Genomic DNA, 27469 nt, shown 5'->3' on the forward strand with positions numbered 1-27469 from the left:
ACAATCAATTCAAATAAGTAAATCCAAAAGGATTCAAATCAAGCTTGTGAGAAAGGAGACGGGAAAAGAAGACGGCAACAAAGGGAAGGGTAATTATTATTATAACAGTTTAGAAAACTTGGCTAAAATTTATTTTGTGCCTTTAAAAATGGCCAATTTTCCAAAGTTTCCGCCGTATTTAATTTTTTTAGCATAAAATTATTTTATTTTATAATTTTATTTTTTATTCACGTGGTCTTCCAGGTTAAAAAAATATGAACCTCCTTTTGCCACATCATCACTTAACGTCCAATTTAACAGATTAATTAATGGAGGTCTAACATTATAACGAATTCATAAATTGATATTCATAAATTAAGGTACGACATTCTAATGTTTAAAATATAAAGTATGAGATTGTGCTGCGACTTATAATTGAGGTAGATTTGTATAATTTGCTCTATTCTATAAAAAGGGCACGAACTGAACAACTTTTTTTTTTTTTGAACAAGCGATATTATTTTTACCAAGGAGAAGGGTAGGTTTAGCCTCACAACGAATTAGCAATAATACGGTTCAAATTCGCCTTTGACGAGAATCGAATATAAAAACTCCCGCTTAAAATTAAAAAAAATACCACTAGATTGTAATACGTAGAACAAAACCTCAGCATAGCCACAAGGATCCGTTGCTCCTAGGTTTAAGTCAAGTGAAGTTGGGAAGCCAACACTATTTGGATCCTTCACACTTGCAAATAAGGGTGAGTTCGGTTCCATTTGATTCGGTTTTTTGCCGAAACCAGAAATGAAACCGAAATTACTGTTTGGTTTAGTTCGATTTTTTTTTTTTTTTTTTGATTTTTTTCAATCCGATTTCGGTCTAGTTCGGTTTTTTCCATGAATTTTTTTTTTTTTTGATAAAAAGTAAACTTTCATTACTAGAAAGTTACGTACATAACAAAAGGCCACAACTAACCACAAACAAAAAAAGGGCCAGCACAACAACAACCAAACCCAGGGTTGAGACCGAAAAAGAAAGAAAAAAACCTAAAAACCTGAAAACCCTAGCCGACGTCAAGCAAGCTCCGGCGACCATGAACCAGCAACCAACAAACACCAGAGGTGAAGACCAACCAAGCCCCAACAACAAAAAGAGAAGCAGACGTCGACGTCCTCCATCGAACTCCACACAAAACTCATTCGCCCCCACCAATAAAACCTTGATGCAGTTGTATTATATGTGAAGATCCGGTAGACAATAAAAAGATTAAATGTAAAAACATGAAAGAAATAGCCAGAATCTTCAATTCTATATGACATACAAATATACTAAATATAAAGGAAACAAATAACACAATAAATAGAACCGAAACTGCATCCTACTTACAAGCTGCCGCAGGCTTCTCTTCGAGGCCACCAAGTCAGCCAAACAATAGTGAGCAAATACAGCACACCAAGAAATTGGGCAGTGAGTTCTGCCGATTTGACACGAAAACTGAGGGGAGGTGGGATTGGAGGTTGGGGAAGTGGTTGAGCTTGATTTCTGAGGTGGGATTTCTGGGTTGTGGTTGTGTTTGGTTGGAGAGAGAGAGAGAGAGAGAAGAGGATGATGAAAGATGGGAATTGGGAACGAAGCGGCTAGGATTAAAGTCTTAAAGAAAAGTTGGGATTGGGATGAAAGATGGGAATTGATAACCTATTAAACAATTATTTATGATCCAGGTTTTTTAAATATGCTACTCATAGTGGTATTAGTAAGAAAAAACTTACTGTCAAAATGGTTTTAAGTGAAAGATGCTCAATCAGGAATGGGTTCGTCGACCCCCTTGGTTATAATTTTTTTTGTGTTTTTTATAATTAAAATATTTTTCAGTTCGGTTTTAGTTTTTCGGTTTGACAGTTTCGATTCTTTTTGTTTTTTCAGTTCGGTTTATTTGGTCTTGGTCCTGTTTTTAGGACTGGTTTGGTATTGTTGTGCTTTGAAAAAAAGTTGTTGTGCTGTGAGAATAAGCGGCTGTGAAATAAATCAGCAAAGTGTTTGGTAAACTTTTTTGTAAAAGTGCTTTTGGAAAAAAAAGTCTGATAGTGGGTCTTTTCATTAAAAGAGCACTGTAGCTCCGTGTGCTTTGAAAAAAAACCAGTTTTCCAAACCTGCAAATAGCAGCTTCAACTTTTTCCTTTGATTTCAGCTTATTCTCACAGCAACTTCCAAAATAAGCCCATTTTTTTTCAGTTTACCAAACACCTAAAACCCTCACAGCTTTTTTTCATGGGTTTTTTTTTTTAAAGTACCTCACTCCCAAATCACCTCTTAGTCTAGTATTTTTTTTTTCCTGTTTTTAGTCTAGATTTTTCGAACCCACCTCTACTCGTAAAGGTAAGAGACAGATGAACCCATATTCATCTCCCTTCATCCCACACACGTCATTACGATTTTGGTTTCCCTTTCCCTGTTTGCGTCCTACACATTTGCAGGCCGCAAAAGTAGCTATCTTCACCTCCTTTTCATCCGACATCTTTAGGAACGATTTTGTTTTTCCCTTAACTCTGTTTGGATCCTACCCACTCGCAATAATAAGACCATTTTTGTTTTGTTAAATAAGAGTAATAATAAGGCCCACTTCACCGCCCTTTCCAACACACGTGCCGGCAAAAGTAAAGCTATCTTGACCTCCTTTTCATCCCACATCGAACGATTTTGTTTTTCCCTTACTCTGTTTTGGGTCCTACCCCCTTGCAATAGTAAGATGCGGAATAAATCTCATAAACGATGAATGAGCGTCATGACATATTAAATATGACATACGCGCAATGTCATATATAGTTTATGGAAACACGTAACAAACATCATTGAATTAAATAAAGCGCGTCATCTATTTCAATTTGAGACGTGGAATATGTGTTATAAACAAAGGAATAAGCATCATGGTATACTAAACATGGTATATGTAGGGGTGGATTTTTTTTGCCAAATTGCCGTACCAACCGAATTGCCAACCGTGCCATACCGATTTTGTGCCAAATTTTTTGTACCAATCGGTAATGGTACGGTATTGTACTGTACCGAAATTTCATGGTACGGTATTGGTAATGGATACAATTATCACGGTATTACCGTACCATACCGAAAATACAATATAATTTATAATTTATATAATACATAATTATATAACACATATTTATAATATTCCAATAATTTGAAAATAAAACCCTATTTATATTAGCATTGTTGTTGGTGACTTTGATCTCTTAAAATTGTGGAAATCAAACACAAAAGACTTCCTAATTCTTTCACAAATAGCCAAAATATCTTTGTAACCCCCACTTCTACTGTTGCTAGTGAAAATGCATTTAGTCTAGGGATGAGGGTTGTGAACCCTTTTAGGGTATCCTTGACTCCTAAAATAATTGAGGCACTAGTGTGTACTAGTGGTTGGCTTAGGGCATGTGAAGTAAACTTCTATAAGGACCAACGGAAGATATGCTTCAATTTTACAAGGAAATAGAAGAAGAGAAAACAAGAAAGATATGCTTTAATTTTTTTAGTAAATTTGTTATTAAATGGTTTTCAACTTTAATTCTTCTTGCTACTAATTAATATGTTTTATTTGTTTGTAATGTAAGCTTGACACAAACTCAATCTTCTACAGGTTCAATGCCTCCTCCAAAAGCTTCGACATCTCAAGCTTGAATAACTGATCAATGAATTCTCCTTTTTGAAGTTTACTTCCAATTTTCATTTGGTTTGAAACTTTAATTTCTATTTGGATTGTTAACTTCTATTTGTTTTGGTTCGTAACTTTTATTTAGATTGTAAGCTTAATTTTCATGATGAATCTTGATCCTTCATTTGAATTATTATGTGTGTGAATTGTGAATAATGAATAATAGATGAATTTAATCTATAATGTATGAGATAAAGGTACAAAAAAAAAGTTTTGCCCTTGAATTGGGTTAAAAAAACAAAAACATATTTTGTCCCAAAACAAAATGGCAATTACCATTGCCATACCATGCCAACCAAACTTTTGGCAATACCAAACTTCGGTATACCGAAAGTTTGGTACGGTAATGGTAATAGATTTTTCCAAACCGAAAGTTTAGTACGGTAATTGGTACAAGGGTTTTGGTACGGTAACCGTACCGAACCCACCCCTAGGTATATGCACATAAAGTGTGTCATAAATCGTTCAATACATGTCCTGAAATATGTTTAATGACATATGTAATGTATTTTTTAATTTGAAAACAACATAATCCATCTAGAAAGCAAGATATTTACCTCAAATAAACTAGTATTGATTCCATTATCAAAGTATTACAAAAGACAATCTCACAATCAACACATTTAATAAAATGTGCAGAGCTATCCAACTAAAATAAAATTATAAATTCACTTAATTTAAAATTTCACACACTAGCTAGTCTAATGTTTTACCTATTGGGATGAAGTCATCAATATACTCAACCCACTATATTCTTAATGCATCAATTTCCCATTGAGTACATGTAGCTTTTTCTCTGAACTGCAACAAATCACAACCAAAGGAAACGTGTCACGACAAAAACTAATTTCAGTAATACATAATTCAATATTAATTGACTTGTTTTATTAACACCCCATATTTTTTTTACTACACCCCACATACTTAATACACCCTACATCTATTTTTTAACTAAAAATTTATCTTAATACACCCCACTTATTTTCCAATACTACCCTTACACCCGACACCCCTCTACATAAACCTCACACCCTACTTAAACCCTACAATCAAACTCTTCCTTAATTAAATTATTCAAATAGTTTTTTATGCTTTGTTTTTCTACAAAGAACGTGCTAGAGTTTTGGGGGAGAAGATAGTCATAGATTTCTCAAATATGTGGATCACATTATGAGAAGAAGTATATGCCCATATTGTCTTTCTTGCTTATTTTATGTTTGAATATTTCTGGGCAACTGTAGGATCAAAAAAGAAATTTTAATGTTACGATTCATGCCTAGTATCTAAAGCTCCACCCAAAAGTTCCCTTTGCATATCAATTAGAGATTTTAAATGATTTTCATGCAAAGGAAAATGTAAGTCAGGAGATGTATTTATGAAGAAATATATAAGCACATGCATTTTTTTTTAAATTCTAATAATACAAAAGTTGGAGATGACATTTTAGTTTCAAACTTATGGATGATATAGATGTTGGAATCTATGTCGAAGTTACAAATTATACAAATGTTGTAGTCAATACCCAAGTGACAGAGCTACGGACGACGTCGAAGCCTCCAAAACATTGATTTCATGTTTCATTCGTCAAAATTAACCTCTTTTTTCATTAACTATGTTGTGCTTTTAGTTAGGGTTTTGTTTTATAATGGAGGTGAGAGTATATTTAAGAGCTTGAAAGAAAACAATCTGGCCTCGTTTGGCAGCTCGGACTGTACTGATTATTTCTGTCGGATAGGATAAATAGCCATCGGATAGTACTGACTAAATTAGTCGGGCGTTTGGTGCAGTATCGGATTAATGACCGTATTATTTATACTGTGTTTGGTATTATACCGGATAGAAGGAATCAAACTTAAAATAAAATTAAAAAAAAAAAAAAAAAACTGAAATCATCTCTCTTGTTCCAGATCTCTCCGCCGTACCCCCCCCCCCCCCAAACTCCCTCCCTTTCTATCCCTTCTTCTTCTTCCCCGTCTGCTCCCCTGAACTAAACCTCACCACAAAGGCAGCAACAAGAAACCCAGCAAAACCCACCTTTCAGATTCTCATCGTTTTTTTCCCAATCCTTCTCTTTTTTTTTTAGCTACAAATCAACCCAGCAAAAAAAACACACCACAAACCAAGAAAATTCACACAAGGGACTTTGTTTTCTATTAGTCCTAAAAAACAATTGGAAGGAAATTCACAGAGGACACCTTTTTTTTCAACAAACCAAGAACACTCATCGGAGAGAAAAATGGGGCTGACTGTGATTTTGGGCATTAGGTTGGGGAAAAACATTGACAAAATTCGATTTGGAGGAGGGGAAGAGCTGAGTGACGCCTCCAGTTGGCGAATTCCTCAGCTTCCATCCGCCCCTTTCTGTATATCCCTGTGGAATATGTTGTTTCGCTACTGGTCTCCTTTTGTCTCTCTTTCACTCTCTTCTTTGTTCCTCTGTATGCTTTCCGTCGGACAAGACGGGAAATTAGTCGGCGAATGACTGCAGAGGAGTGGCGCCCGGGGTGGAGAACTCGTCGAGGAACTGCTCGAAGGCCCACTTTGAGAAGTCGTTAACGACGGCTTCGTGAAGTTGGAGAGGACAGCGCCCTGACTAATTATCCCGAGCTTTTGGGCTGTTTTAATAGTACGGTGTCAACCGTATAAAATTTGATGGGCCGGATAATTAAGTGGGTGCTTTTTTAGTACGAGAGTGCACTAAACAACTGCTCCCGTATTATTTATCTTATCCGATGCTTTATACGGCATGCCAAACGAGGCCTCTTAGAATACATATTGACAAATAGTTGGGGTGTATTCAGAAAATAAATTTTGTTTTTTTAATACATATATGGCCTAAATAGTAATTGCATATTAGGGTATATAAGTTATTTAGTAATAAAATATTATGTAGGGTTTATTCAACACTTAGTGGGGTGCTAATAAAAAAAACCTATTAATTTTCATGGTTTATATTTGTCAATGACGACTGCAGAAGCAGGTATCCCTTATCAGCCTCCCCAATTGCCGGTAGTGCATGTACAAATTCTTGAACTCGCCGAAATATAACCCCGACCATTTTATACACATTTGTTAATTGAAAATAATTAGTGATTAGACAATATTCTGAACACCTAGTTTTCAACAATGTTAGGAACATAAACAATGTTATATAAATGGAGGTGGATTGTCAGCATTTCCATGTCCATACTTTTCTCATCCCTTCTTGTTTTGTGTAGTCACGGTTAAGTCACGTCAACATTTTATATTCATATTACTTTTTGTTTTATTATTTTTGTAAAAAAATCAATATAAAATATTAACGTGGCTTAATCGTGACCACACAAACAAGAGGAATGCGAAAAGTATGAAAATGGGAGGGCATATAATCCACCTCCAGCAATATCAGCAATGACCAATAAAAAATCTCAAAGTCGAAGAAACTTATAGTTGAGTGATATATAGAGTTAAATACAATCAAATAGGCTACTCTTTAGGCCAGAAAGAAGTTGGAACAAAGAAGTATGCTCAGTCAAAAGTATAGTTATTTAAGAAGAATGCTTAATCCACAATTAAATGGAAGAAATAAGCTATGATATAAATTACTTACCATGGTCGTAGTCATCTGCTTGGTACCCAATCTGTCTTCAAACTTCAAGGTCCTTTCAAATTCGATCAGCGTAACATGTTCTCTACCCACTGTCCAAACATTAACTCTTTTGTAAATTAATTTCTACCAAACAGTCGTTAACTTTCTCTCTTCCTCTCTCCCTCTTTCCAGTTCACACTATACATGCCCGTCTCATGGCTACCCTCTCTATCTCTTCACAGTCACACAAAACAACCCAAAATTGAAAGTCACAATCTAACCAAGTTAACATATCACATTAAGATAAACAAAATTACCATGACGCACAAATCAAACCAAGTTAAAAATTTCAAAGAAATATATACAATAAAATATGAAAGAAATAGAACAACTTACAAAAGTGGAGATGCCAGCAAATGCAAAATTCCAAGCACTACAGCAGAACCTAACTAATAATAATCTAATAATCCGACCATAAAAATGCATATATGTTGATACATAGATATATACATGCACAAATAAATATATAGAAAGATTAGGGTTTACAAAAGTTAAAGCACATACCTTTAAAAGGCGAAAACCGTTATAAGAGAAAACGGAAGCTTACACCGAAATTAATTTTAGGGAAATGATAAACACACACCTTTTATAACTTCTTACACACTCCTGGTTAATCATGTTCATTATTTTTGTTTGATTTATTCAATCCGATAGCATAGAACAAAGAAAAAATATGAAAAAAGCTATAAAATGTGTGTAAAAATCAGCTTCCTAATTTTATGAACACCTGGTGAGAGGGAGAGTAGTCATGGTCGTTTTCAGAACTGCACACTTCCCCACAAATTGAAAAGTCAAAAATCAAATAAATTAAAAGAAAAAAAAAAGAATTAACGACCGGTGGTTTGATGATGATGGGATGGAAGAATTTGACAATATGTTGATTTGGGTTTTTGTCGTTTCACGAACCGTGATGATTAGGATTGGAAAGAAGATAGCATGTTTGAAATGATTTGACAATAATTTGACAATATGGGATGGAATAATTGATGAATAGGTTTGGAAAGAAGATAGCATGTTTGAAATAATCAGAAGAGCACTGAGCTTTTAGGGTTTAAGGACAAAGAGATTTGAGAGCTTTTGAGGATTTGTTTTTTGAGAACTTTAATGAAAAGTTTTTGGTATTGTTTATTTTAACGAAAAATTATATTTTTACACTAAAAAGTCAATTTTGATACTATTCACTTTATCATTTATTTTGTCTTTATTGTTAAAACTAAAAAAACATCATAATATTATTATAATAACATTTTAAAAATGAAGGTCATTAAAATTTTTACTAGTGTTAAAGTCATACAAACTTTTGTAGTAGTAGTGCGAACGACTTTTGCTTTTCATGTACTTTGCATGTGTCTTACACAGTAACCACTATGAGATCCCATCTCCTCGGATGATATAAAACCGCAAACACCTCCTTCCCTCCCTCCTTCCCTCCCTCCCTCCTCCACAACACCACTCAACACATCCTCACCGTCACCTGAACTCTCATTTCTTATTTTCTCCCCCTTCTTCTCCCAGCTGCCTCTTTTGACCACCACTATGGCGGACGATGAAAACCAAAAACCCCTTCTAAATCCGCCTCCATATCCGCAACCACATTTGACTGTGACCATCCTCTTGACCTTAGCTACCATTTTGTTTCCCCTTGGGGTGGATCCGAGCTACTTTGTCAAACCTCCCTCTGCCGATGTGGCTAATTGCGAGTGCAAATTGAATAACTGCCCATGCCCTCCCCCTTTCTACATTTTCTCTGTCATGACCACAGCATCACTGTCTGTTGTTTGGTTTGGACTTTTTGTCCTCTCCGCCCAACTTATATACCGCTTCGTTATCTGGTTGGGGCTTGGCTTAGTGTGGGCTACCTATTGGCTCGCCCTGCGTGGCATCCTTGCATCCCAATTTTACAATCCAATGCTTTATTCCTTCAATCCTCTTCTGGCGGTCCTATTGTTGCTGAACCTAAGATTTCGAAATGTCTGGGACCGCGCAATCCATGTCATATCTGACATCTGGGATCGGGTTATCCGTGTCATATCTGACAACTGGGACCGCGCGATACATGTCATAGCTGGCATCTACATTCTGTTTTGGAACTATATCACAGGAAACTACTAAAATTTGGGTATTAAAGTCTGTTCATACTTTTTTGCTTTTTTTTCTTATACCATTTCTTAATTTATGTGTGTGGAACATGTTAACCTTTTTCTAGAAGAATCATCACGAACTCTTGGGTTAAAATTTAAAAAATTTAACTCTAAAAATTTAGATTTTGTTTTTAGTACATCGATATTTTTACACTAAAATGAGAAGAAGTTCGGCTAAGCCACACAATGAGCAGCTGAATTTAGTATCGAATTTGTTATCCACGAGATTCGAATCTAAGACTTCTCACTTCCAAGTAAAGAGGAATATTACCAGACCGTAGTACTGAGTGACCCAAAAATTTAGATTTTAACCTATAAATTTTTTTTTGGTTAAAATTTTAGCCCAACATTATTAAAGAATGAATTTAGGCTTTTTTTTTGGTAATTTTTTTAATATAAAATTTATGTAGATTATCATAATTTATTTTTGTAAAAATTTAAACCTACAAATATTTAGATTCTGAGAAAAGTTAAAAATTCACTTAACGGATCATATAAAACATGTATTATAGAGTTTTTTGGTGAATTTTGATTCAAATATTTTTTTTTTCAATTGTTTTAGCAGTTGGATTTTTTTTTACCTTTAGATTTGATCGTTTTTTATCTCAGCCATTGGATTTACTGTATTTAAAAATTTAAAATTATCCAAATTTTAGGTTTCAACCCAAAATTTATTTTAGACCCAACAAGGATTGGGTTAGTTTAAAACCTAAATTTTACGTTTTAACCCAAGTATAAAACCTTAGTGATTTATGCTTTCTTCTTATAATTATTTTATAGAAAAAATCATTTTAATTAATGGGAACTTTAATGAAAACTCCCGGTACTGTTCACTTTAACGAAAAACCATATTTTCACTGTAAAAAGTCAATCATGGTACTATTCACTTTACCTTTTATTTTGTCCTTATCGTTAAAACTCAAAGTATTCAAGTCATTTTCATTATTTTTCCTTTTAATTAATTCATGTTCATCTTTTTTAGAGTATATCTCTGGCCTCAAAATTATTTATACAAATATTATACATGTATACAAATTAAAAAAAAAACCGAATAATACCTGTACACCACACGTATTCCATATTTTACTATGATTTGCGTATATATAATATAGGAGCGGTTGATGTTGCTCAAATACAAAATACACTGAAAAAATTGCAAATGCCACAATTGGCAACAAAAAATTAACAAACCTAAACCAATGTTTTTAGTTACCTCTTTCTTTTGTTTTTTGTATGAGTATCTTATTAATAATTATTTTTAATTATTTTCTCTTCCAATGTTATTTTCAGATCAGTAGAAAGATGGAGAGAGAGCTAGTTATCCGCAAAATGCCTGGTCCCCTCCTCTGGTTTTGAATGTATTAGAACAAGAGTCGTCTTTTCCGACTAACTACTTTTTTATATTTATATCTCCATGCAAGACTTGTTATGTTTTATTCAGTGGTGTGTAATTTTAATATTTTGGATCTCTCCACATAAGACTTGTTATATTTTGTCGGTGGTGTGTAATTTTAATATTTTTGATCTCTATGTATGATCTGCCATGTTTGTTCGGTCAAGTGTGTAATTTTGTTTTTAATATTTGTGTAAGTGTAATGTTTACTGAATATTTATGTTACGATAAATTATTCCCTTTTTGTTAAATATAGAATATGGTTCTATGAAAAAAATCATCACATATTATAATCCGCTCGTACTTAAACGTCCTTGAGTATTCAAATTTGCTGCACCTAAAAAAATAAAATTGGCCATTCTAATCTGTGACACTTGTCTACTCACTTGACCCAACTGGACAAGAAATTTTTCGTGACCGTCACATGAGATAGTACATCGCATATCGCTATATAAATGATAGAATATGTACGTTAAAAAGTTAATAATTTAAAAAATAAAATTTTCCACCACTTACATATAACTACATAATGTATGATCCGTGTTCCGTCGTAACTAAAAATTTCACCAATTGGACACTGTCAAGTCTCTCCGTTATCAACCTCACAAAGTTAATAACTTAAAAAATAAAATTTTTCATCACTTACCTATAAACACATAATAAACACGTAATGTATAATCCGTTCAGTCATAAATAAAAATTTCAACAACTGGACACTGTCAAGTCTCTCCGTTATCAACCTCACGCTGCCATCTCCATCCCCAAACCGCCGCAGTTCAAACACAGAAAAGAAAAGCCACGCTCCCATACCACCACCACAATCTCCAAATTGCGGCGAACAGATAACTCTGCACTAAAAAAGGACTGTTCTACTAAATCCTCTCCCAAATTCCAATGAAACCGATGGCGAACGCGAGCGCGACTTCGAAGCCTTCACCTCCCTTTAATTCTTCGCCTTCTCCATGATTTCTTCTTTGAACGTTCGAATGTCTGCAACCGCAAGCGATTTATCCAAGGATTTGCAGCAATCCGTTCATCATTTTCAGGTGGGTCACCGCCGCGATGCCCGATTCAAGATGTTCAGGTTCGAAAACGATGCTCTCGCTGTATCAATTTCATCGATTTTGTCCACAATCTAGTAAATTTGTTTAATTTGTGATTGAATGATTGGGTTCGGAATCATTACCCTCTGCAAATTTGGAAATTTATTTTATCTATTACATTCGCACTCTTGTAAACCACGGAGAAGCCACTCGGAGGTGGTTCGACAGGTGAATTATGCAGATCGATCGAGAAAGCTCCCGTTTGGATTTTCATATAATTGTTTAATCAATCTTTCTTTTTGTTTTTGTGTTTGTTTGGATGTTTGTTTGGATCGTTGGTTTGTGGAGATCCTCTACCGCATTTTTGCGTGCTTCTTTACCTGACTCGCACCTTCTTGCAAGCTCTTCCAATATCAAATTCTCTGCATCATTTTTAATCCCACTTTTCCTTGTAAACAAGAGTGTTGTCTCGTGTCCTGCGTTCGCAATGTCGCATTCTCCACCTAAAGAAATCAAAAGCTCGCACAGCGTAGCGTGGCCTTCTCTTGCTGCTAACATCAACGGAGTGTATCCATCGGCATCAGAAGCACATCAGAGCCCCTGCTTATCAATGTATGAACAAAATCTGTGGGGCCGTGTTGTGCTGCCTGATGTAGAGTCCCATAAAACTCAACAGGACTATCAAGCACCTTTTGAGGTGCAGCATTCTTAAGCACCAACTTTCAAATTCTTCAGAGTTTTAATTTGTATCAAATAGTTCCATTACCGTCTGGCCACGTTTATTCTGCAGGTTTAAGTCAGCCCCAGCATCGATAAGCAATTTGAAAGTTTCTAGATAACCGCCCTTTGCAGCTATCATGGCAGCTGAGTATCCCTTTTCATCTTGCTCATTGAGATCAACATCTGCCCCTCAATCAGTTTCTTCAAAGCCTCAACATTGTTTGCTTGAGTCACAAACATTAGAGGAGAAAATATTGATGCATCACTTGATCGAGCAATTTCACCAGAGCGAATCACCTCTACAACTGCTTGCTGGAAGCCAAGAGCCCTGACAGCCCTGACAGCCCGCCACGCGCTATAACAAGAGGCTGTTGACCTGCAAATGTTTAGAAACAATTTCGTTCTGTTGACCTGCAAATTATTATCTGGCACAGATCATTAGTGCAGTTTCTCCAGATTCTGTCTGAGAGTTGATAGTTGATATTGCACCAGGCACCAATCAATCGTTGAAGAATCTTATTTAATCCAAGTCGTGACACCATGTGAACGGGGTAGTCAGTTTCTGAACTTGTTGTCTTAATTGGAACTTCCATCTCTGCACCGTAATTTAACAGAACCTCTACTGCTCTTCCGTTGTTACATAAGATGGCTTCCTCCCAAAGTGAGGAATGTTAGGAGAGTGGTGTTGCAAGAGCATGCGCAAGATAGAACCGCTGGCTTCAAAATACTCCACAGCACACCAGGTCACACTGTAAGCCTCGGCTAGTCCTGCACCCACCCGAAACTCTTCTCCTGTATTTACATCCTAACGCTCACTTTTATATCTGTTCTGGCCGCGGCCTGTTATTTCGTTCCAAAAGGTACGTAACGTTAGATAGGAAGTGTATGACTATAACGGTACGCATGCTAGCCGACGAGTTAGGGTATAAACCTGCAAGTGGAGTCTGGCAACAGAAATTTGCTGGCTAACAAAGCGGAAATAAGCTCATTACAGTAAACAATAGTGTGTAGGAATGGTTTAGACGATTGAAGCAGCGCCCTGTCAGTTGCATCCGCATCCATCCCACACTGCCACCAAGAAATAGCATCACTGTCATGGAACAAAAGTTAAATGTTCATGCAATTACAACACACACACATTTGGGTGATGGCTTCCTTGATTGTACATCACACTTATTTATGTTGAAGCATACTTTAAGGCAAAATTGTAGGCTCAGCACAAGTCCTCCTAGGTTAGAAAAGCGCTTTCAGCATAAGCGTTTACTAAAATTTAAAACCATAAAGGAATTATGATTAATCTATGATGTTAAGAGACAATGCTACCATTCTGGTTCCCCTCGGGGTGGATCCGAGCTACTTTGTCCAACCTCCCTCCACCGATGCGGCTAGTTGCGACTGCAAACTGCCCATGCCTTCCCCCCTTCTACATTTTCTCTGTCGTGGACCCGGCAGTGCTGTCTCTTGTTTGGTTTGGACGTTTTGTCCTCTCCGCCAGACTTATATACCATACCAGGAAGCAAAGAATCCTTCAAAGCTAGTTCCAGATTTCTGTCATCCCTAGATATTGGATAGTGAATGGTGATTAACTTGATCCCGTCAGGAAAAATCCCTTCAACGTGCATTTAAATCTTACTCATAAAAATGATTTTAGGCAGCACGTTATGTCAGGGTTATGAGAAACTTTCAGCAGCCATCATTATGTTTAAGGCTTTTCGAAACATATACAAGCAACCTTAATGAGCATAATACCTGCACCATATCTAAAAGATATTGAACACCAGGAAGAACTTGTTCCCTGTTTGAAAAAGAAATATGCAGATCAATCTTGAGCAAATAGACGCATGATTCCGAGGTACGAAATTAGGGATACAAATTCGTTGATTGGGCAAAAGGGAAGGCAACCAAGATGCTACTCAACAATCAGAATCCAGAATTAGCATCCCATACACAAAAACAGGGCAAATTGATAGGATTTCACACTTCACACCATTACCTTCCCAGCAGCTGTCTCCCAATGTCCATCAATTCCGCCACAGATTTATCCATTTCGAACAAACTCCAAAATCTACCAACCCAAACACTAAACAAAAACGTTTCCTTTACAAAACCCATTACCATAACAAAAGATCAAGTTTTGGAGCTAAAAACACACCTGTGTGGCTATGAGAACTGCAGCTTCAGGGTGATTGAACCTCAACCCGCGAGCAAGACGCTTCTGTGCCAAAAACCCAGCATTGTTTAGGTTCAGTTTCTCAGCTTTCCTTGGAACCACCTTCATTTTTTGCAGTCCTTACTCTCATGTCAATGCCTGCAACTTTCAAAGAAATAGTATTTTGTTTGTTTTTGTTTTGTACAATTCATTACACTTGGATTGAACCCAGCACTATGCAAGTATGAGGTTTGCCTGTAATTCTAATCACTTGCACTCTCACTCACCCAGCACACCCATCATCCCTGCACACCTCTCTCTCTCACGCGAGCTTACATATACTTTTTGGCACTTTTACAGTGACGAACTTATTCTATAAAAACGGCACGAACGGAACAAAAACTTCGCATAGCCGTAAGGATGTGTAACGTGTTGCTCCTGGGTTCAAGTCAAGTGGTGTTGGGATGAATGCCATCATGACTAGTCACCTTTTGGTCTTGTGGCTCAAATCAAACAATTCTCAGCCTAGCCAGCATTGAGTCCCTATTGAGGATATTTGGGACTCATTTAAGCCCCTAAGAGCAACTCCATTGGGAACAAAATGTCCCAGCCCTCAGTCCAAAAAACAAGCCAGCCCTCAGTGAATTTGCTCCAGCCCACAAAATGTCCCAGCCCCCAGCCCAGGCCAGGCAACAGGCCAGCCCATTTCGGACAGACCCAGAGGCCGGCCTATTGGCTGGCGCATGCAGCAGAATCGCGCCTGTGCGCGAGTAGCAGACAGGGTTGCAGGCGGCGGGGCCCGCTTGTCAGCCCACTTGTGTTCACCCGGAATAGGGCTACGTGGCCCTCCTCAGTGCCGTTGAATTTCCAACGGCTATTTTTTGTAGACCGTTGGATTTCCAACGGTAAAAAAAATTTAAATTTGACTTTTAAAATGGACCGTCCGATCACAGATCAACGGTCCACATTAATGAACTAAATTAAAATTTATTAAAAAATACAGAAAAATTATTAAAAAATAGAGAAAAGTTAAAAAAAAAAAAAAATTCTATAAATACCTAACCCTCATCTTCCACCTTACACCACATTTCAATATTTTCTACACTTTCTACCAAAGCTTTCATATACTTTTTGTGTGAAAAAAAATACCAAAAAGCTTGTGGTTGAAGAATAAAGTGTATTTGATGAGTTTATGTAATTTCATTTTAGTGTGTTTTTTTTTATAGTTTATTTGATGAGTTTATGTAATTTTATTTTAGTGTGTTTTTTTTTAAAGTTTATTTGATGAGTATGTAATTTTATTTTAGTGTGTATTTTTTTTAAGTTTATTTGAAATTTTATCCGAAATTGGTTAAAAATCTTATCCGAAATAAACTTTAAAAAAAAAACACACCAAATAAATGCGCTGGGTGCCAGCGCATTTTTTTAGGGGTGGAGATGCCTTGGTCTATTACTATTCACTCCAGTCTATTAGAGCAAATCCACCCCTAAGGACTTTGTGCCAGCACCCAGCCCATTTATCCACTCAAGTGAACAGTAATAGACCCTAGTGAACAGTAATAGGCCAAAGCATCTCCACCCCTAACAAAAAATAGCCTAGTCCATTTTATTAAAATATTATATTTTTATTATAAAATAATAATTTTATTTTTAATTTCTGAATTTATAAAAAATAATAATAATAATATCTAAATTTATTAAAAAATTTATGTATTTTTTAAAAGTGAAATTCTTAATTTTTTGGAGGAAAAAACGTGGATCGTTGATCTGTGATCGGACGGTCCAGTTTAAAAGTGAAATTCAAATTTTTTTTTACCTTTGGAAATCCAACGGTCTAGAATAACTAGCCGTTGGAAATCCAACAGCAAAAATTGGGCCACGTCGCCCACCTGGGGGGAGAGGTTAATGCGCCTGCAAGGCTGGGCCCCGCCTCTGATTTTTCTGTCTGCTACTCGCTTGGACGCCCGCGTGTAGAACACGCGCCAGGCTTAACAACACAAACAGCCCGGTCCCAAGGTCTGTCAAAAATGGGCTGGTCTGGAGACCAGCTTAGGCTGGGTAATAGGCAAACACACGGGCTGGAGTGAATTGGCTGAGTCCCAGCCTGTTTTTTCCACTTGGTGCTGGGCTCTTTTTGCTCCGGTGGACTTGCTCTTACTGTTCACTTGAGTGGATAAATGCGCTGGGTGCTGGCGCAAAGTCCTTAGGGGTGGACTTGCTCTAATGTGATTTCCAATTCCTGATGGGTCACCAAGTCCGTTTGGTTGGGGCTAATGCCGCTATTGATGAGCTTTCACTCCTCTTGGTTGGGCTTGTTAATGCAGGATTGGGTGAGTGTCGATCTAAATTAGCTTTATGGCTTTGATATTCATGGAAAAATGATTTTTTATTTTTATTTTTAATTTTTATGGTCAGAGTCATACGAAAGTTATTGAGTATGGAGTGTTGGATTAGTGCGGGAGACACATTCTACTTCTACCTAGATATGATGCAGCCAATATGAATTTATATATTTTTTTTAACAATTCTCACTTTATTACCTTTAAGTATTTTGATATTCGCATATTTTTTTTTGTCTCAATTTCATACCTAAACTTTAATTTTTCTAAACACTTTAGTATTTTAGTTAAGTTTTCTATCAGGTTTTCTGTAAGTGATAACATGGTATAATTTTGATCCACCATATTTGCCATGTGGATGAGAGATTCTCTTGTATATCCAAGCCCACAGTGTCTAGTGATAATTCTTGGCAAATATGGTGGGCTATAGTTATGTCACGTCATCACTTAATAGAGAATTTGATGGAAAGACATAAGTACTAAAGTGTCAGAAAAATTTAAGTTTAGGTAGGAAACTAGATAAAATAATAATAATAATAAGAATAGTAGAGTGTGAATGTCATGATGCATGAAGGTAAGAAAGCCTTTGAATGCTAGTTTAGAAGAACCGCTTTGAAGAACCTTTAGATCCTTACCACAATAGTAGGAACGTGCTAATAACATGTTATAGCGCTACTTTACTAAGGTATTATAGAGAGATGGATTTGGAAGCCGGCGGTAAGAGAGAGAATAGAATTCGTGAATTTTGTGGTGTATTTTATCTTAATCTATTGTGCCTTATATATAGTGTTTAGGAAGAGAGAATCTTACTCCAAGGAATACAATTACAATCAAGAAACTATCTAAAAATAGAGAATCTTACTCCAAGGAATACAATTACAATCAAGAAACTATCTAAAAATATTATAGAATCTCAATAAGGATTTGCACTATCACACTAAGTGAGGTCGGCAATATGAAACATAGAATGCCACTGCACTCGTTTTTACACCAAGTCTCTTACTAGCTCCAAGTACTCCATATATGTTCATAAAGTTTCTTTCCAAGTCTTTGTAGGTCTTCCTCTACCCTTTTTGCCCTAAGCCTTCGTCTCATAGTCGCATTTTCTAACTAGACCATATGCAGGTCTTTGGTTCACATTTTTAAACCACCTTAATCGATTTTCTTTCATCTTATCTTCAATTGCGGCTACTCCTACTTTACCTTAAACATTCTCGTTATTTTACTGGAGCATAAATGGAGTTTATTTTTTGAATCCTACCTAAATTCTAATTAAGAGCTCCTAGGTTTTTCAAACTCATATTTTATGTGCATTTAATTGTGAGTATGCAAAAAATTCGATACTACAGTGCATGAAATATTTCTTAGATTTTGTGACTTTAAATTATGGATAAATAATAAGGTTGATATTTAATTTAAGTATTAATCTAATTTAGACTTTGTCTCATATTTTCATACTAATAATTCTATTTATACACACAAAATTAATATGTTTGTTTCACATATTTTTTAAAGGAGATGAGATCTACACACGAGACCCACCTATCTAAGAAAATGGAAAATTGTTGTTATAAAGTTTTAAATTGTTAGATTCTTAATATATAAAAACATGATAACCAAAATTTAACGTTTAAAAGCTCTAATATAAAATGGGGTGTGCTATCCACACATCCTAAATTACTTCTCACACACCCCTGGTTAATTTATGTCTGTTTATCTTCTTCAATTCATCCGATCCAATGGCCAAAAATTAGAAGAGTGTGTGAGAAGTAAAATGAGATGTGTGGATATCGCACCCCTATAACATATTCCGGAAGGGATTCTTTTTCTAAGTAGCATAGTAATATAATATTTTTATTATTTTAAATTAAACACAAATAATACTTAACGAAATTTAATCGCACGATATACAAGAAATGACTGAGATGTGGAAATCCTAGTCGTTGATTGCAATGTACAATAGTTTATAAATTAAGAAGCCAACTCTGAAAATTACGAAGCAGTCCTCCCACGACTTTCTTTTTCAGTCCCTCCTCCAAGAAGCACTTTCTTTTCCAGTCCCTCCTCCAAGAAGCACTCCCACGACTTTCACTCCCATGACTTTCTTTTCTAGTCCTCCCCCCCTCCCCCCCCCCCAAACAACAAACAACAAATTGTCTCAAAAAATCTCAACCGGTTTGTCATGCAAAGCCAACTCTGAAAATTACGAAGCAGTCCTCCCACGACTTTCTTTTCCAGTCCTCCTCCAAGAAGCATTTACTTTTCCAGTCCCTCCTCCAAGAAGCACTCCCACGAGCGCAAATTGTCCCACGACTTTCACTCCCATGACTTTCTTTTCTAGTCCTCCCTCCCCCTCCCCCCCCCCAAACAACAAATTGTCTCAAAAAATCTCAACCGGTTTGTCATGCAAAGCCAACTCTGAAAATTACGAAGCAGTCCTCCCACGACTTTCTTTTCCAGTCCTCCTCTAAGAAGCATTTACTTTTCCAGTCCCTCCTCCAAGAAGCACTCCCACGAGCGCAAATTGTCCCATTCTCCCGGGTACAAATTGTCCCATTCTCTTTTGAGTAATTATAATAATAAGGGTCCCAGTCTCTTTTGAGTTATCATAATATAAGGGTCCCCCATTCTCCCGAGAACAAATTGTCCCATTCTCTTTTGAGTTATTATAATAATAAGGGTCCCAGTATCTTTTGAGTTATCATAACAATGTCCCCCATTCTCCCCGAGAACAAATTGTCCCATTCTCTTTTGAGTTGTTATAATAATAAGGGTCCCAGTCTCTTTTGAGTTATTGTAAAAAATCTTTCGCCGCTATATATATATATACTGTCTCATAACTCTTTCTCACGCTACCTTCTTACCTGCCTCTCTCTACACCACTTCCGCCAACTCAGCTCTCGTTTCTTATTTCTCCCTTTCTTCTCCCAGCTGACCACCACTATGGCGGACAATGAAAATCAAAACCCTCCTACAAATTCACCTCCATATCCGCAAACACACATAACTCTGACCATCCTCTTGGCCTTAGCTACCATTATGTTTCCCCTTGGGGTGGATCCAACCTACTTTGTCAAACCTCCCTCCGTCGATCCGTCTAGTTGTGAGTGCAAATTGAATAACTGCCCATGCCTTCCCCCTTTCTACATTTTCTCTGTCGTGACCATAGCGGCACTATTTATTGTTTGGTTTGGACTTTTTGTTCTCTCCGCCCAACTTCTACACCGCTTTGTTATCTGGGTAGGACTTGGCCTAGTGTGGGCTATCTACTGGCTCGCGTTGCGTGGCATACTCGCACCCCAATTTTATAATCCAATGCTTTATTCCTTCAATCCTCTTCTGGTGGTCCTATTGTTGCTTAACTTAAGGTTTCGAAATGTCCAAGACCGCGCTATCCATGTCCTATCTTACAACTGGGTTCGCGTGATCCACGTCATATCTCACAACTGGGACCGCGCGACCCATGTCATAGCTGACATCTCTGTTCTATTTTGGAACTATATCACATAAAACTATTAAAATTTGGGTATTTAAAGTCTCTTCATACTTTTTTGCTTTTTTCTTATAATTTTTTTTCTCAGAATTACCATTTATTGATTTATGTGTGTTTGGGACATGTTAAGCTTTTTAGGCTTTAACTCAATAGTTAGTTTAAAACCCAAGTGATTGGTGCTTTCTTCTTATAGTTACTTTATAGAAAAATCGTTTTAATTAATTCATGTTTATATTTTTTGAGAGTATATTTCTGGCCTCAAAATTATGAATACAGATATTTTACGTGTATACACATTTAAAAAAAAAACTCCCAAATAACACCTATACACCACACGCGTGTTCCATATTTTACTAAACTATGATTTGCGTATATATAATAAATGAGTTGTTGATGTTGCTCAAATAAAAAATACACTAAAAAATTACAAATGCGACAATTGGCAACAAAAAATTAGGCAAACTACAACTAAACCAATGTTTGTTAAGTTGCTTATTTCTTTTGTTTTTTGTCTGAGTATCTTATTAATAATTATTTTTAATTATTTTCACTTCCATTGTTATTTTCAGATCAGTAGAACGATGGGGAGAGAGAGCTAGTTATCAGCAGAATGCATGGTCCATTCCTCTTCTTTTGAATGTATTAGAGCAATAGTCGTCTTTTCCTACTAGTTACGTTTTTATATTCGTATCTCTCCATGCAAGACTTGTCATATTTATTCAGGGCGTGTAATTTTAATAATTTGGATCTCTCCATGTAAGACTTGTTATATTTATTCAATGGCATGTAATTTTAATATTTTTGAACTCTATGTATGAATTGCTATGCTTATTTGGTCAAGTGTGCAATTTGATTTTAATATTTGTGTAAGTATAATGTTTATTGAATATTTGTGTTCATTAAATTATCCCCTCTCGTTAAATATTTATCGTTATATAAAAAAAAATCATCATATATCATAATCCGTTAATACTTAAACGGGCCTTATGTCTTGTTAAAGAATAACGTGTTACATATTTGTACTATAATTTGTACCAATTTTTAATAAAAATAAAGTCGACCAACGCAAGTAAATCTATCTCTCTTAGGGCACATTTACATAAGGGTAATGGGAATAAAAAAAGGGGAATTGAATTCTGATTATGGATTACTCCAACGTTTACTAAATACTAGGGAATCAATGGTGTGGTGGACCGCACCCGAAACAAGAAATGCAATTCATGAAATTGGGGGAGTGAGATTCCTTGGAAAACTAGTGTGTATCAACAACCAGGAGAAGTTAGACCTAGTGAAGTGGAAGTATCAATTCCATGATCACAACTAAGGAGGTCAACAAGAATATTGAAGCCAAATCCCAAATACGCCAACGCAGCCATAGTAGAAGAAGCAGTTGAAGTTGAGATGCGTAAAGAAGCATCACAAAATTCTTAGTGGTGTAAAGCTAGGAGAAGAGGTCGATGTGTTAAAGAAACATCAAACATGGGATCCAGTGGCAAGGCCAAGAGATGTGAAACCCATATCATGCAAATGGGTGTTCAAGATAAAGCGTTGACTCAGCGAGAAGAAAAGAATGAGCTGGTGTTGAGGGGGAGTGTTAACACAAGCCCATTAAGATCAATCGGTCCAAATGAACTAGATTGTTCTAGTTCAAACATGCATGGAATTGTTCTAGAAGATTCTAGCATGCAAAGTAGGATGGCTAGTCTAGAATTATCTAAGCTAGAGGTTTGTAGAATATACTAAAAACTAGAAACTAGTTCTAGTTTGTAGAAAGAACTAGAAACTAGTAGAATGCCAAGGCCTCACCTATAAATATGGGTGTGATGTTGAATCAACAAATCAAGAAAGTGGCTAAGAAGATAGCTAAGTAAGAGAGTGAGAAGCCTTGTAAGTGAGTAGTCTTTTGAAGAATGTGAGTAGTCTAGAGTGTGTCTCTAGAAAAAGTGAGTGTCATAACTTCTAAAAAGTGTCCTTGAGAGTTTTTGTGTTGTAATCTTTTGTAAGTGTAATACAAGTAATTTGTTTACTTGTGTTGTCTCTTCAACACTTGTATTACAGTTGTGTACTAAGTTTTTCCCCAACAGTAGCTTACTCGCCTTTTGCTATTTTCTGCATGATTTTAGATAGCTGTTTCCTTACATCCTCGACAAACTTCATCCCTCTCACCTACAATCAATGAGTTCCAGAAACATAACAAGCAAATTCTAGAATCATGTCACCAATGCCCTGAATATATCAGGTTTTTCTTATACAGAATATTAATAAGGTACCTACAGCGATAATCCTTGCACCAATCAATGTCATAGTCAGTTTGATGCCAACACTCATATATCTGTAGCAACTGGATATGATCACCCCAGCCAGAACCATCAGGAAGGTCCAAATATTCATGCTTCCTCTTCTTCTCCTTGCTCTTGCTGCAAAAGGAGGCATACTCAACAATAATCATCTCAAACGAAATATTCATACCTCAAGTGCCTCGTGGAAAGTGCAGAGGTCCACAAATATCTTTCTAATGTTTAGAGGTACGCAACTTTAACCATATGTGTGGTAACGTTTGTGTGCAGATGAGTGTGCATTTAGTTCGACGTATGATATTTGAGTATTTTTGAGATTCTTAGAACACAACGCATGCTATTAACTTTCACAACATACATAAGGGCAGGGCACCACCTTCTGGGAAAAATTTAACAAGCTTACCTTCGACCAGGAAGCAATGTGGTTTCTGCAGATAATATAGCAGCAACAGTCAAAGCCTGGGATAATCAGCCATAATCATTTGCCTCCACTTAGGTCTTTGACAGTGAAGGTTCTAGCGGAAGCTCCGCTAAAAATCAAGGAAAATACTTGGCAGACTCATCAAAGATTTAAAAGGAAGATGATCAACGTGTACAAAACCAAAGGGGAATCACTTCTAACACTAATAACATATAGTACAGGAACAAAAAGCCCAAGTAGGAATGAGTTGCAAAACTTTTGTAAATACATATCTGACACTTCAATTTCGGTCCAGCTAAGGTTATGAATGATCTATAAAATTTTAAGACTCAAAAGTAGCATGCAATATTAAGATTCAAGCAATTGGCAAAAGAGTAACAGTGCAGGAATTGCGTTACTAAAACCAAACTCTAGATGGGTATATTTATACCAGTTGAGAAGAGGACCTTTTAGAATAGAATCCTTATTAAACCTGGAGATTCAAAAGGATATCTAGCTAGGAAGTAGATATTGCATAGTGTGATTACTTGCGAGGCACACCAATCCTTAGATGGTAAGGAGTCCAAGATTGGGAAACATGATTCCTTGCAAGATTAGGTTTTCGTATCTTGCGGAACAAGATGATCAATCTTAGGGGTGGTTTGGGAGTGAGGTGCTTAAAAAAAAAGCACTCATGAAAAAAAGCTGTGAGGGTTTTAGGTGTTTGGTAAACTGAAAAAAAAAGGGCTTCTTTTGGAAGCTGCTGTGAGAATAAGCTGAAATCAAAGGAAAAAGCTGAAGCTGCTATTTGCAGCTTTGGAAACCTGGCTTTTTTTTCAAAGCACACGGAGCTACAGTGCTCCTTTAATGAAAAGACCCACAATCAGACTGCTTTTTTTTTTCTTTCCAAAAGCACTTTTACAAAAAAGTTTACCAAACACTCTGCTAATTTATTTTACAGCGGCTTATTCTCACAGCACAACCGCTTATTCTCACAACAACTTTTTTTCAAAGCACGGCAATACCAAACCAGCCCTTAGTGAAGTCGTTGGACTTTGCCCGCTGATTCCAGAATATGATGATGGTGGCATCGTTGATATATTTATTCAACTCCGTACTGGAGACTGTTAAGTCCATGACTAGACTTTTGAGGTATGCGTATTCTGAGCCGCCTTACTCTGCTATGGAAAATCATGGTCCCACAACCTCTCAATTAGATTGAGGCGTTCACTCTATGATTGAAGCAATTATGACGAATGTGATATAACCATCTGAGTGAGTATTTGATAAAGGTTATGTGAACAACTAATTATGTCCATGCGTGTTCATTAAGAAGTCACATTCTGGTTTTGACAATCGTCATCTTAGCTAATAGTTAATAGGTATGTAAATTTTTTAATTTTGGGATGAAAGAATTCAATTTTTAAGAATTTTGGGAACAAAAGAATCGCTTTTAATTCTTTTGAAATGTAAATTTTGATTTTTGTGTTACAAATTTAGGTTTCTTAGGAAAACTCATTTGAAAGTATTAATATACTTTCATATTAACTTATGGTTATAATTATCAGAAGTTTAAACCTATTGCTATAATTCTATGTGAGATCTAAATTTTCATTATTTTTTCAAATTTCCCCTTCTTTATTACCATCGGTATCAGGACTACTTGTACAAAAATTATTAAAACACGTCACAACAAATTTCATATGAGACCAAGAGAAAAAAAAAATTCAAATATCTCCGTAAATATAAATATTATTCACATAATAATGTCAACAATGAGTGTTGTCCTGTATCCTAAAACCCTCGGGCATAATGTCTGTAAGTATGCAAGTTAAAGAGAAAAAAAAAAACCAAATAAGCTGATAAATTAAATAGGGTAAATCTCAATTTACTACCTTTAAGTTTCGTGTTTTTCAACATTTAGTCCATGAAGTTTTTTTCGTCTCAGAATTATACTTAAACGTTAATTTTGGGACAGTCTCATACATCTATTAGTTTAGCTGTTAAGTCTCCAATTAACTGATGACGCCCATGTAGATAATGACTGAACGTCACGTGTCATTAAGGGATCCACTTGGAAATTAAAAATTCAAAAAAAAAAAATCTCTCTAAAAAATATTAAAATAAATAAATAAATAACCCGAACCCTTACGTCTTCCCCGCCCGACACCCCTCCATCCCCTCCACACCTCCATGGCTCCACCCCTCCATCCCCTCCATCCACCGACACCCTTCCCTTTCCCTGATACCCACCCCTAACACCAAGCTTTTTCTCCTTCCCCAAAAACTCAGCCCCTTCCCTTCCTCCAAAAACAAGTCTCACTAATCAAACAGCCAACCTGTCGAGCTCATACTAAAATAACACTAACTAATCAACACAAAACAAACCCCACAATTAATCTATATACCAAGCAACATAGAAGAGCCAAAAGATTCAACATTTTGCAGAAATTACATAAACCCAGAAAGCAAACAACCAAAAGAACAAACAAAACACAAACTTTAGCAAATTGAGCAAAATCCATGAATACCCAGAAACCCCAAAAACTCAAAAGTGAAACTAAACGATTACAGAGAGAGAAAGAGAGAGAAAGAGAGAGATACCAGATAGGGACATGACTACGAGCTGCTCGGGCTTAGGAACTTTGATTGTGATGCTGCTGCAGGTCCCTGAGACCTATCCGAGATTGTAGAACTGGCGGCAGAGGTCGGATATCAGAACCTTGGTGTCGCTCACTGCTTTGCCTTCCAAGAGGCCTGCGACGTCGTTCCGAGTTTCAGTTCGTTCACTGCCACTGCTGCCATTGCTGGTCTAGAGAAAGAAACTGTGAACCTGTGATTGGTGTACTTCAATACTAGGCTAAAATAAACTGTGAACCTCCGCTTTTGTATCCGAATACACTTTCGGACCGATTCGAGCGCGAGGTTGACATTGCGGGATCTGTTTTAGGCTTCAACGAAGGCGTCGAGGGAGGATAGAAGAGGGAGGTCGACAGACTGGAGCTTGGTGTTGGAATCGGAGAGAGAAGACTTGAGAGAATCGACGTCGGAGAGAACAGATCGGAGTCCGTCGACGGCGAGGATGATATCTTGGTAGTGGACCTTGCAGACCTCCTCGATTTTGGACTTCTTGGATCCGGCGAAGTGGTAGAGGTGCTGGAGCGGCGTCTCGGGCTTCCCGGAAGTGAAAGCCTTGCGAACATTTGTGGTTTTTTTTGCTGTTTGTCGCAGAGGAGAAAACGGAAGGATGGAATTTTGGGGTTTTGGGGGAAGGGAAGGGGCTGGGTTTTTGGGGAAGGAGAAAAGGCTTGGTGGTAGGGGTGGGTATCAGGGAAGGGGAAGGGTGTTGGTGGGTGGGAGGGGTGTCGGCTGGGGAAGACGAAGGGGGTTTTGGGTTTATTTTTTATTTTTTTAATTAATTATTTTAATATTTTAAATTTGGGGGAGAAATATTTTTTTGATTTTTAAATTTTCACGTGGACCTTTTAATGACACTGGCGCCTAGTTATTGTCTACATGAGCGTCACATCATCAGTTAACGGAAGACTTAACAGCCAGACTAATGGATGTATGAGACTGTTTCAAAATTAACACTTTCGGTATGACTCTGGAACAAAAAAATACTTATGTATTAAATGTAAAAAACTACTAAACTAAGGGTAGTAAACTGAGATTTACCCAATTAAATATTTTAGGCTTTTTAGCCAAAATGGTCCATGAGATTTGCATGACACATAACTTTGGTCTCTGAGATTGAAAATCAATAGAAATGGTCACGGAGATTGTCCACCATCTATTATTTTTGTCATTTCATTAAAAAACTCCGTTAAGTGGTCTCGAAGCTCGTATCAGAAACTGAAATTTTTTGCCAGATGTTTGGGCAATTTTCAAAGCTTCGTAACTCAATCGTTTCTTAACCAAATTCGACTCATAATATATCATAATGAAGATAAGAAAGTGTAGAACAAGATTATACATATTTGGAAGGCCAATGGTTGCTGCAGATGGTCGGAAAATAGCCTGAAAGGTGACTAGTCAGCGGAAAAACTGGGAAATTCGCCGGAAACTGGTTAAGTTTTAAACATTCATAACTTCTTCTATACTCAATGAAATCGAGTGATTCAACTAAAAATCATACTTCTCAACGAGACGAAGAAAATAAT

The 27469-nt window shown here is 36.6% G+C and overlaps 2 long non-coding RNA genes across 4 annotated transcripts; one reads left to right on the forward strand and one right to left on the reverse strand.

The window, feature by feature from the left end:
- Positions 1–11559: 11559 nt before the first annotated feature.
- On the forward strand, positions 11560–13195 carry LOC139187733 (uncharacterized). Its single transcript, XR_011576977.1, has 2 exons — positions 11560–12605; positions 12699–13195. It is a non-coding gene; the product is annotated as an uncharacterized lncRNA (long non-coding RNA).
- A 9290-nt stretch (positions 13196–22485) lies between these two features.
- LOC114821970 (uncharacterized) lies at positions 22486–26657 on the reverse strand. 3 transcript variants are annotated; one of them, XR_011576979.1, is made up of 3 exons: positions 23310–25552; positions 22884–23026; positions 22486–22775 (listed from the first exon to the last, which is right to left on the reverse strand). It is a non-coding gene; the product is annotated as an uncharacterized lncRNA (long non-coding RNA). The 3 variants fall into 3 exon arrangements; XR_011576980.1 differs by adding an exon at positions 25911–26657 and having other exon boundaries at positions 22579–23026; positions 23310–23436; XR_011576978.1 differs by having other exon boundaries at positions 22579–23026.
- Positions 26658–27469: the final 812 nt, after the last annotated feature.

Source organism: Malus domestica, chromosome 16 (genome assembly GCF_042453785.1).
Source record: "Malus domestica chromosome 16, GDT2T_hap1".
Classification (NCBI taxonomy): domain Eukaryota; kingdom Viridiplantae; phylum Streptophyta; class Magnoliopsida; order Rosales; family Rosaceae; genus Malus; species Malus domestica.